At 33.1% G+C, this 12604-nt stretch overlaps 1 protein-coding gene and 1 pseudogene across 2 annotated transcripts in view; both read left to right on the top strand.

Moving 5' to 3' along the window:
* Positions 1-12604, top strand: part of LOC143553199 (GPCR-type G protein 1-like) — a 111398-nt gene that overhangs the window by 89530 nt on the left and 9264 nt on the right. The gene's annotated exons all lie outside the window — the stretch shown is intronic.
* On the top strand, positions 8918-9826 carry LOC143553182 (uncharacterized; annotated as a pseudogene). The gene is made up of 2 exons (XR_013138787.1): positions 8918-9132; positions 9228-9826. The product of XR_013138787.1 is annotated as an uncharacterized LOC143553182 (transcript).

Raw genomic sequence — 12604 nt, forward strand, 5'->3', positions numbered from 1 at the left:
TACAGAATAGACATCCTTCATCGGGATGTTTCAGATTCAAACAGCTCTAAAAGACATACATGTACAATGAGAGAGTTCTTTGCGTATAGATTCCAAGATATAGTCAATACTTATTCTTTGCATCTAAATGGGGGAGGATTTTTCAACAATTGACTGTTGATGCGTATACTATGGTTGAAAGCAAAAGATTGTTTTACATACGTAGTCAACAAAAGAAACTAAGATGCGAGACTTACGAAAATCTACGCTCTGCTCAAAATCAGGGAACCAATGATGTTTCAAAAGTCGATCAGCGTATTGTATTGCCTTCCTCTTTTACTGGTAGTGCACGATACATGTTGCAAAACTATTTAGATGCCATGTCGCTTTGTAAGTGGTACGGATATCCTGATTTTTTCATCACAATCACATGTAACCCAAAGTGGCCTGAAGTGAAGAGGTATTTTCAAGATACTACGCTTAAGCTAGAAGACAGGTCTGATATTTTATGTAGATTATTTAAAATTAAGTTGGATGCCATGATTAAAGACTTGAAGGATAATGCAATACTTGGAAAGGTTCAAGGAGGTATGTTACATCAATAATTTATTATTCACCGGTTTTTACGCTCATATTACCTTTTAACAAAGTATATTATTATGTAGTTGTTTATACTTTTTTTTACTTGATAAGAAAAGTGGCTACGTACTGTTTACAAAATTATTAGGAAATATAATTAACATACAAATACGTTTGTATATATAAATGATTGACAAAATTTAGAAATATGGTTTACTTATTTAACCAACTTTAATACTCATAAGTATTAAGTAAAAAACAACATAGTCTATTTATCTATCATTATTTCTATTTACCTTAACTTATAACATATCTAAACTAAGAACCATATTAATAGAAAACATAACTGCATATATAAACATCAGCATTTAAAAATTATGGCTTATAAACATAAGCCAAATAGTTAACGGAGTTCAACATTCCTAAAAACATTAAACAGCAGAAAAAGTGAAGCAAAATACGAGGTTTTAAAGTTCAACACTAAGAGACTTAAACATAACACATAACATAAACATATTAATTAAACAACGACACCATACTTTTCCATTCCATCTTCAACCCATGCCACCACATTCACCATCATCTGCAAAACAGAAATACAAATACTCACATACAAATGCTACCTACTTGATACTTACAAAACATATAGGGGTCGTTAAAGTAATGTTTATGAGTTATATTTCTATAAAACATTCAACAAATCAGTTACTAACTAAAGCTTTTTTAAAGTTTTATTTCACTATTTTACGCTCCAACCAAAACAGTTTATTAATACCCCCTATCTACAATACTAACAGCATCCTAATTAAATATATAACACTTAACTATAATAGTAACAAAATTTAAATTTTAACTATACGAATAACATTTAAAACTTAAGTTTTGATATATCACTAACCTCAAATAAAGCAATCATCATCAGACTCCCAATCTTCATCCTTGATCTCCTCCGAGAAATAGCCATCGGATCCATCAGATTCTTCATCCTGTGAAACAACCGGACCACCAAACTCTTTAGCAATATTTTTTAGATCCCTAACTCTAAACTTGAACAAGCGTAGAAATTTTTGAACACTCATAGTTGTATCTTCTTCGACAAAAGGCTGGATCGTTAGCAAATCTTCAAGAAATTCAATATTGTTACTTGTGAGAACTTGGTATCGGTTGAAATTCTTAGTTATTCCATTCTCAAAATGAACCTCTATCTTGTCAAAAACATCAGAAAGCTTCCAGTGAATCACTTTTGATAACAAACGATCTTCTTCTTCAACATTTTCACCAAATCTTGCAGCCAATTTCTTCATAAGAAGTTTAGGTTTCTTGTAATCTTCTCCCAACGGATAACCCAAATCATAAATCTTCCTTAGCACATCAGCATCTAACCTCATGACACCTCGGACCTTTGATATCCTTATTTTTCGATGATCACTCATTTTCAAGAGAAACGAGTTCTGGCCGTTACTGAATCTCCAAGAAATTAAGATCAACATTTTGTTAAAGTTTTTATGAGAATTGTATTAGAGGTTGTGTGGTGATAAATAAACATATCTATTAGTATAAATATAAAGCAATGGTTTAATGCAGTCGTAATTAACATGTAAACCGCTCAGGGGTTTTCCAGAATAGGTTATCATTACCACCTATATGACGGCTACAATAAATAATAGTATCATTTATGTACATAAAAGATCTCTTACCATCAATAGGATATAATAAAGTATAATGAGATATTATAGACACTATCTTATATCCTTAAGTTATTCAAATGCCTTTCTTTTAACTTATCCACTTGTGTTTATGGACTACTTTTCAATAAGTCTTTTAAATGTACATTAAATTATTAATATACAAAACATGTTTAAAAGTAATAGTATCATTTTTGTATCCTTACGCAAGAATGAGATTTGTTAGAATCATTTTTGTATTGTTAGGTTATTCAAAAACATTTTTTATAGGTAAGATTTTGAAACATGTGTTGTGTTTACATATACATATACATAACAATTCCTTTTAATAAGCAACTTTATTTACTAAGTTAAGTTACTTTATTCTCACAACTTTGATGTAATACAACTTTTCTTACACCTAATTTCCGTTTTATTTATTATAATCTTAGTTTTGTATACCTACTCTCCAATAAATAATGGCATTTATGTACACAAAAGATCTTTACCATCAATAGGATATAATCATGTACAATAGCTTGTAGTTTATAATGAGATATTACAGACACTTTGTCATATCCTTAAGTAATTCAAATGCCATTTCTTTTAACTTATCCACTTGTGTTTATGGAGTACTTTTCAATAAGTCTTTGTAATGTACATTAAATTATTAATATACAAAACATGTTTACAACTAATAGTATGTAATAGTTTATAATGAGATTTGTTAGAATAATTTTTTTATCCTTAGATTATTCAAAAGTAATTTTTATATGTAAGATTTTTAACCATGTGTTGTGTTTACGTATACATATACATAACAATTTCTTTTAATAAACAACTTTATTTACTAACTTAAGTTACTTTATTCTCACAACTTTGATTTAATACAACTTTTGTTACACCTAATTTTGGTTTTATTTGTTATAATGTTAGTTGTGTATACCGTGGAGTTTCAAAAACTTGGCTTGCCTCATGCTCATTTGTGCTTATTTATGAATGCCGATCACAAGCTTCCAACAGTCGATCATGTTGATCCATTCATTTCTGCTGAAATACCAGATAAAAATGAAGATCCAGAATTATATTATCTTGTGAAGGAGTTTATGATTCATGGTCCTTGTGGCATTGAAAATATTAAGTGTCCATGTATGGTTGATAAAAAGTGTTCAAAAAACTTCCCAAAAAAGTTCCGTGAATTTACAAGCATAGATGGTGAAGGTTATCCGGTATACAGAAGGCGCAATGATGGATGTTTTGTTGACAAGTCAAATGTCATGTTAGATAACATAAGCGTTGTTCTGTATAACAAAACACTTTTAAAAAGATATCAAGCTCACATCAATGTGGAGTGGTGCAATCAAGCTGGTTCAATAAAATATTTGTTTAAATATATAAACAAAGGCCAAGATAGGGCTTCTATTTGTTTTGTACAAAGCAATCAACAATATGACAGTCAGGAATCGGTAGATGAAATAAAAGACTACTATAGTTGTAGATACATATCTGCATGCGAAGCATCATGGAGAATTTTCTCGTATGACATTCATTACAGGAAGCCTTCGGTCATCAGGCTTCCTTCTCATCTACCGAGACAACAACAGGTTATATATGAAGACTCTGATGATATAGAAGATGTCTTGGATAAACCTTCAGTGGCTGCTTCAATGTTTTTAGAATGGATTGAATCTAATCAATCTTACCAAGAAGCACGCACACTAACTTATGTTGAATTTCCTACAAAATTTGTTTGGAAGATCGATGAACGCAAGTGGGAAAGAAGGAAAAGAGGGTTTTCAATTGGTAGAATTCATGTTGTTTCCCCCTCTCTTGGTGAAGCGTATTATTTAAGAATTTTGCTAAACAAAGTAAAAGGTCCAAGAACATTTGATGAAATTAAAACATTCAACAATGTAGTATATCCTACATTTAGAGATGCATATTATGCATGTGGCCTTTTGGACGATGACAATGAATACGTTGAAGCAATCTCAGAAGCAAGTTTCTCAGGCACTGGTTATTATTTACGAAATTTATTTGCTACAATGTTAATGTCAGAAAGTATGTCTAGACCTGAAGTTGTATGGGAAAGAACGTGGACTTACCTATCAGATGACATTCTCTACAATCAACGTCTTCTTTTAAAGAGACCAGGTATGAACAATTATATTTTTATATATACAAATTGTTGTTAGTGTTAACAAATAATATATCTATCTAATGTTTGAAAATTGACCAACACTTTCAGATTTACTTCCAACTGAAGAACAAATTAAGAACCTTACGTTGTTTGAACTTGAAAAGTTTCTCCTTAGAAATAACTCAAGTTTAAAAAGGTTTTCAACCATGCATTTTCCTGATGACGATTCTATATCTACTGCAAAAAATGTTCTACTAAGTGAGGAGTTGGCATACGACAGGCAAGTGTTAAACGAAGAGTTTGGTGACCTTTTTTCTTCACTAACCAGCGAACAAAGACTTATATATGAAGAAATCATCACAGCGGTTTGTAACAAAAAAGGAGGAGTATTTTTTGTTTATGGTTACGGTGGGATCGGAAAAACTTTTCTTTGGAAGACGTTGTCTGCATCTTTAAGATCTGAAGGCAAGATTGTTTTAAGTGTTGCTTCAAGTGTAATTGCATCTATGTTACTATCAGGAGGAAGAACAGCACACTCTCGCTTTCACATTCTAATAAATTTAGTTGAGGATTCCATTTGTTACATAAAGCCAGATAGTGATCTTGCACGTTTATTACATGAAACGTCGCTCATTATTTGGGATGAAGCATCAATAGTACATAAACATGGGTTTGAAGCTTTGGATAGATCATTAAAGGACATATTTCAATCTGAATTACCATTTGGTGGAAAGGTTATAGTTTTTGGAGGAGATTTTCGGCAAATATTACTTGTTGTCCCTGGTGGAAGTAGACAACATATTGTAAATGTCTCTTTAAGCTCGTCATACATTTGGACACATTGCAAGGTCCTTAAGCTAACAAAGAATTTGAGATTGTTCGCTTCAAACAACTCATTTGATGTAGAAAAGACAACGGAGTTTGCAAGCTGGCTTTTGGATATAGGGGAGGGTAATATTGGTGGTCACAATACAAGTGAAGCAATTATAGATATACCGGAAGACCTTCTCATCAAGGATTCAGAAGATCCCGTTTCGGACTTAATAGACATCGTATATCCATGTATTCTTGATAATTTCAACAAGCAAAATTTCTTTCATGAAAGAGCAATACTGGCTCCAAAAATGATGTTGTTCAAGAAATTAATGATAGATTGCTATCAATATTTCCTGGTGATCAAAAAGAATATCTAAGTTCAGATAGTATATGTCCAACATAGATGATCAATCAGAATTTAGATGAAACTTTGTGCTCACCCGATATTCTTAATGGAATCAAAGCTTCATGATTGCCAAACCATAGCTTAATATTAACAGTGGGAAGTCCTGTAATGCTTCTAAGAAATATTGACCAAAAAAGTGGCATGTGTAACGGAACTAGATTAAAAGTTGTGTCATTGGGCAATCGTGTTATACAGGTAGAAATTATATCCAGAAGTCACATTGGAGATCGTCATTATATTCCAAGAATTACTTTGATACTTACTGACAAAAAACTGCACATTAAACTACAAAGAAGACAATTCCCCCTTGCCGTATGTTTTGCAATGACCATAAACAAAAGTCAAGGACAGTCACTATCAAGAGTTGGTTTATTTTTGAAAAAACCCGTTTTTACTCATGGGCAATTGTATGTTGCATTATCAAGAGTTACAAGACTAGATGACATCAAAGTTGTTGCTTTAGATAATGATGACAATCTTTCAAATACAACATCAAATGTTGTATACAAAGAAGTGTTTAGAAATTTGTAATAACTTTTTTAATATTATTGTTATATTCTATGTCATATATATCATTAACTATACTACAATTTCAAAATTGATGTATTCACATTTATTTTTATCGGGCCCGTGTGTCACACGGGCATTTAGCCTAGTAAACAAAATAATAATGAATGAAATGTATCCTTACCATGGGGATATAATTTATATTGTGATGTTTGATTATATAATGCGAAAATAAAATATGTTATTACTTTATTTTATTTGTTAAGCAACAAAATACAAGAAATAAAATAAATAAAATGATAGTGAGCGATGGTGATGGTAAGTGGTAGTGAGCACCCGCGATTAATTTTCCATTTACAGAATATAGCTAGTAGTTTACCCGGCGCGTTGTGTCGGGGCAAGTCGATAAAATCGGGTGTTAGTAAAACCCAAGCGATGTTGGTCCTGAAGTTAAGACGGTAAATCGAAGCAAATTCAGCCGTTTAAGTTATGTACGTTATGGTATCATAACTAAAACAAAAAAATATAAAAATTGAGGTGGACCAATGGGGTGGCGTCTGTCGGTTAAACTCGAACGTTGGTAAAATCTGAGCATTGTCAATCCTGAGTTGAGGCTTCGGCCGGTCTCTGTCGCATTTGTTACGTTATCAAAACTAAAAGCAAAAACAAAATTGGTATACGATCGGTTTTCGTTACAGTACTGGAACAACAACAAAACGTGGTGAGTCTACGCGAAATCGGTCGGTTTCCGTCACGTCCCTATGATACCATAACTAAAACAAAACTAAATTGCCATCCGGTCAGTTTCCGTTATTTCCATCACGGTACTGGAACTAAAACAAAAAAATGAGTCAATGGAATTCGGTCGGTTTTGATTAAGTGTGTTATGATACCGAAATAAAACAAAAGGACCGAAAACCTGAGCTTTGGCAAACCTTAACTCCCGAACATTACGATAGTCAGTGTCAAAAGAATAGCATTAACAAAAACAATGATGTGGCACATTTGGTGACACGTGGACCAAACAATCGCAGGTGACACCAAACTTCTACTTTACTATAGATAACTATATATCTAGATAATTATCTTTGTTGATTTTTATTTGTATGTATTATATTGTTTGTATAAGCTTTACTGCGTTGTCCCTACTTTTGGTTTTTTTCTTTCTTTTACCTTTAATCTTTTACATTTTTTACAATCCAAACGTATTTCCCTTTCAACTTTGGTCTTATACACTTTTTATCATTTATAATTTTTTTGTTTGTTAACATGTGTATATGGTTCAACATTTTTATGTCTAGGTTTTTCCTGTTTAATGGCCCCTGTCGCAACACGCAAGCTCTAGATCAACTTAGTTCTTGTTTTATATGTTATACATAATTACGTTTGATGTGCATGATTTAACATTTTTAAGTATACTTTTCATACGTTTTATTTTTTCTCTTTTTATATGAGTTCTTTTTGTCGTGGTGGTCCTTGGCAATGACGTGGCTAGCATGGGTGCTATTTGACACGATTTTACGCCCTTACATTAACACAAAGGTCTTAATGCTAGTTTATTATAAATTTGTTTAGTTTGTTGAGCTTAGTTAATTACTAGTTTTATTAAACCAATAAATGTCAACAAAGCTTATACGGAGTAATATTTTTCTAAACTAAAATAAATCACATAAACTAACAAAAAGATTTTATATTCAATTAAACATAAACATAATTAATCATTAAACATATACTTAAACAAGTAATCCGAATTGCACTCGTCTTTCTATGTGTCGTGGTTCGGTTTGTTGTTAATTATTTGGCTGAAAGCTGGTATCAAAATGTGTTTAGTTCACTGATTTTGGTAAAATTTGTTCGGTATTAATTCAGCTTGTTATGACACACTCGCTATAATGAAAAGGGGATTAAAAAAAGAGAGTAAAGTCGGGATGAGTAACTTTTCTTTACTGAAGTTCACAAACGTTAATTAAGTGAAAATTAAATAGTTAAAAGCGTATATTAGTTAAATTATTAGAGAGAAAAATGAAATTAGAAGAAAAGGTTAAAAAAGTCAAAACACGCTCATGGACCAACAATATTCGACGATGGTTCACGAAGTTGCTAAACAGCATTTTAAGATTAGAACATTCGAAATATAATACATTTGATTAATTTGCTTCGTAAACTGATGACGAAGAAGCTAGATGGACACGTGGTGATAGGAAAAGGTACGTGTCGTCAGAAGACGGAAAGAATTAAAGCACTACGCCGACCTTTGATTTAAATAATTGAATATTGCTGTACGTTCGGATAGTCAGTCGATACTAGTCACCGCTGAAGAGAAAGCTAGAAGCAGATAGAAATGGGACAAGGTGAAGGAGATACACCGGATGTCGAGATTCAGGTATACATATATAGATCATATATATTATATTGCATGCTCTGTCTATCGGTCTTTGTGTGTGTGTGTGTGTATATGTTTTATCAATGAACTCGATGATCAATTGCATATATATATGCAGGAAAGAGGGGACATATACTTGTTTTACAGGCCTAAAGTAGGCAAGGACGAAGCACATAGCTCCGATGATGTCCAGAGAATGTACATCATCTTAAACCCCCACACTAATTCCACTTCCACTTCCACTTCCACTCAACCCGACCAACATGAGAAGGAGAAGGTGGTGTTATTAATGTTTTAAATATATTGTACAATTACAATGAGGGATATAAATACAGTACAGTGACAGTGATAATATTAAACACAAATTATATCGCCAGCTAATTGTGCAGATTATTGATTTGATCACGTTCCTTGATCGTTGTCACTTATATATATCACTAGCCAGCTAGTTGAAATTAATAATATTATATATTTATTTGTTTGTTTCTTGGTAATTATTAGGAAGAAGCAAAAAAAGATGAGAAAAATGTGACGGTGAGGTTGATTGTCATGGGAAAGAAAAGCCTCCCTGATCCAGCCAAGAGAAGCAAACCATATTGGGGGCTAGTGGAATTGGTAACCACCAAGATTCAAGATGTCAAAGATGCTTTTAAAGGAGGTAATTCATCATTTAGTTAATTAATATTATGGGTTATTTTAATTAACTAATCGATCTATATATGGTCAGCAATTAAATATTATTTCCATGTGTAGAGGAATATGATACAAAGACAAGGGGTCACAGAGTGAACCCACCAGCAAGGGCCTTAGGAGAAGGCGTGTACCGAATGCTTAAACACCACACCGGAAACAACAAGATGCACACCCATCTCATTTACAAGCTCGAACTCCCATCCGAAGGAGCGATAACCAACCGCAGGAGGAGTTAAACGTAGAAAGGGAGGGTTCATTCCTCATCCAAATCAAGAATCCTAACCAGAACCAAGGACGGTCGAAAAAGAAGGCGGTGTTTCCTGCGCATCTGCAAGGACAGTTTGGGAAGCTGCGATACCACGCCGCGGATCCACCCGACTTTTTAAACTATGAAGGGTGCGAGTTCTTGCTAATATCAGCTTCTGATGATATACACCAGGAGCTTGGGTTGGAGATTGAAGAAGACGCGTCGTGCTCCGACCTTGTTAACACGTTCGGGGAGACGGCTTCCACAGATGCTCTTTTCAGAGGCGTTTGGGTTTGAACTATGAATGCTGTGTTGTTTGTTTTCCTGTGTTTCTACATGTACTGTGTACATATATGTTGTATGACTATTAGTTGGTGTTATATGTAGCTTTATAGTCACTATGCAGCTCCGCCTGAACTTATCTATATACTATTTGTGCATCTTTGTGATCATGAATCGTGAGGACCTGTAAAGTGTTAGCTTTGTTAGTTTATATGCACATCTACACTTACAATTCTGCAATATTTGCACATAGGTAACACATTAATTTGACTATATTTGTAGAACAAATGCTGATCATCATATATGATATGGTATTTATGTTATCATGAACTAATTATTAGTGATTGTATATTATTTTTGTAGATTAATTTTTTCACGTTTTGATGTGAATTTTTCTCGCTATTTTATTGACATGTAATTGTATCCATGTTTTTACCCCACTGTGAATCACATGTTATATTTTACTAGTAATTTTTAAAGTTGATTTGCAGGCATTATGAGTATTAAGAGAGGTGTTTTTTTAACTTCTAATGATGATGTTTGTATTTTTATTTTTTTTTTGTTAGTGTTGTGTTTTTATTATGGGATAAACCTTAACCGAACCGTCAAAATGACCCGAAACATCAAACATACCCGAACCATCAAACCTATCCGAACAGTGAACCTAATAGAAAAAAATTTACGAATCCGTCAATGTGGCCAACATAATAATCCACACATCATACACATGCATGTATTCTTAGATTGTCATATCACATCTTAAGTAAGCAATTTTATTTTACTTGTCATAATCATATTCACAGTTAAATGATATTAACAATGTTTAAATCAATTAACATGGTCTCAACAATCAAAATCATTTAACATGTTTTCAAATTTTTACATTCATGATCAATTAACATGTTATCAACACTTAAACCAATCAAAATCATTTAACATGTTTTAAGATTTTAACATTCATCAAAATCATTTAACATGTTTTTTAGATTTTAGCATTCATGATCAATTAACATGTTATCAACACTTAGACCGAGCCTAGTGGGATGATTTGGCATGACGTTTTGAGGGTGCATTTTGTGGATAAATGTTGTGTATACGATGTTGGGAAAGAATGCGTCTTGCCTTTTGGGAACTCTGCCCTCACCCTCTTCATGCTTTCCCTCTCTTGTTTATCTCACTTTTTATTTTTATCTGTCTTAAGACACTAAAACCAGATAAAATAAATGTTGCTAAAATGTGATAAATGAGAAGATGTGTGATAAACAAGTCCAAATCCAAAGACAAAGTCCAAGGGTAGATTTAAAGAAGTTAACAACAGCAATAGCAACAGACCAAGGGAAGGATGATGGAAATGAGATAAGGCTAGAGACCTAGAGTTTTATAACATGATATATATAGTTAAGGTTACAAGGGTAAATAAGTGGGTGTCGTGTAGACGAACCCGTTTAAACGTTTTTCAGTTCGTTTCAGCACCTAACAGCTCATTTAAGCGATTTTTCAGTTCGTTTCAGCACTTAATAGCTTGTTTGAGCACGTTTTTGACTAAAATGAGTTGTTTTGATTTGGGTTGGAACAGGTTAGGGTCAACAAGTTCGGGTCAGAACGGGTCACTTCGGAAAGGTCAAAACGGGTTTCGGGTCGGTTTTTTTTTTGTTTTTTTGTTTGTTGAACGAGGACAACGGACGAAACATTTTGGTTTTTTTTTTTTTACTTTTTTTGTTTTTGTTTTATATTTTGAATTATGGTTATTTTTTTGAATTTTTTTTAGGGTTTTTATTAAAAAAAACCTAGATTACCTGCTATCCATGTATAATATCTAGGATTGGAACAAAAATGAAAGTTCAATGACCTGATTGGAACAAAAGTTTTTATCAATGACCTGATTAGAACAACTTTCAAAGTTGGTTACTATTCTATAGAGTAATCCATATAATAAATGCTTATGCCAAAAGTCAAAACCTACAGCGGTATTTAAAAAAAAGAGTTTAAAAAAAGAGTATAGCATAGCAAACTAAACTGAAAACACGTTGCATTGCATAAAGATCATTTAATTGCTAAACTGAAAACACGTTGCATTGCATAAAGATCATTTAATTTAATAGTTTAAAGTAATTTTATAATTTTTTTTATTTTTTATAGATCGTTTCACTTCCTATATATCAATTTTACAATGAAGCATTATATTTTCTATTAGTTAATCATAACCGTGATAAGTTCCACACAATGATTATTAATTTTTGTTATTGCTAGTTATCGGTTCGGTTTCGTTAACATTCGACTATAGGACACCCTTAATTATTCGTTAACTTTGTTTTGTTTATTGTTTAACTTTGTTTTCTTTTAATTTATTGCTACAATAACTTTGTGTATGCGTATTGTTATCACAATTTTCATCAATCTATGAGAAAAAAATTACTTAATGGCTCATTTTTTAGTACTCGTTCGCGGCACGCGTCTTGAAGAAGGCCGTAAATGTAACATCCGGCCCCTCGCACCACCAATATTGTCCGCTTTGCCCACAAAGAGCTCACGGATTTGTTTTTTGTTGGTATCAAAGCACCTGTAACATCCGGCCCCTCGCACCACCAATATTGTCCGCTCTGCCCACGAATAGCTCACGGATTTGTTTTTGGTTGCCCAGATGGAGACTTCCCAGGAGGTCACCCATCCTAGTATTACTTCCACCTAAGCACGCTTAACCGTTGAGTTTTCATGTGCTCCACAGCCAACTAAGCCCAAAACGCGTTGGTAATTGAAGAGGCAGGACATTTACTTATAAACCAATGATATATCTTGTCCACGACCGATGTGGGATTTGCCTAAGAGTGGGACGATGTTGTGTTTGCCAAGGGTGTTACAAACTACCCCTCTTTGGACTCATCGTCCTCGATGAGGCGTGTCTCTCCAT

This window comes from Bidens hawaiensis, unplaced genomic scaffold (genome assembly GCF_021521415.1).
Source record: "Bidens hawaiensis isolate Kalapana, Puna unplaced genomic scaffold, B.hawaiensis_p1.1 tig00017157_1, whole genome shotgun sequence".
NCBI classification, from domain to species: domain Eukaryota; kingdom Viridiplantae; phylum Streptophyta; class Magnoliopsida; order Asterales; family Asteraceae; genus Bidens; species Bidens hawaiensis.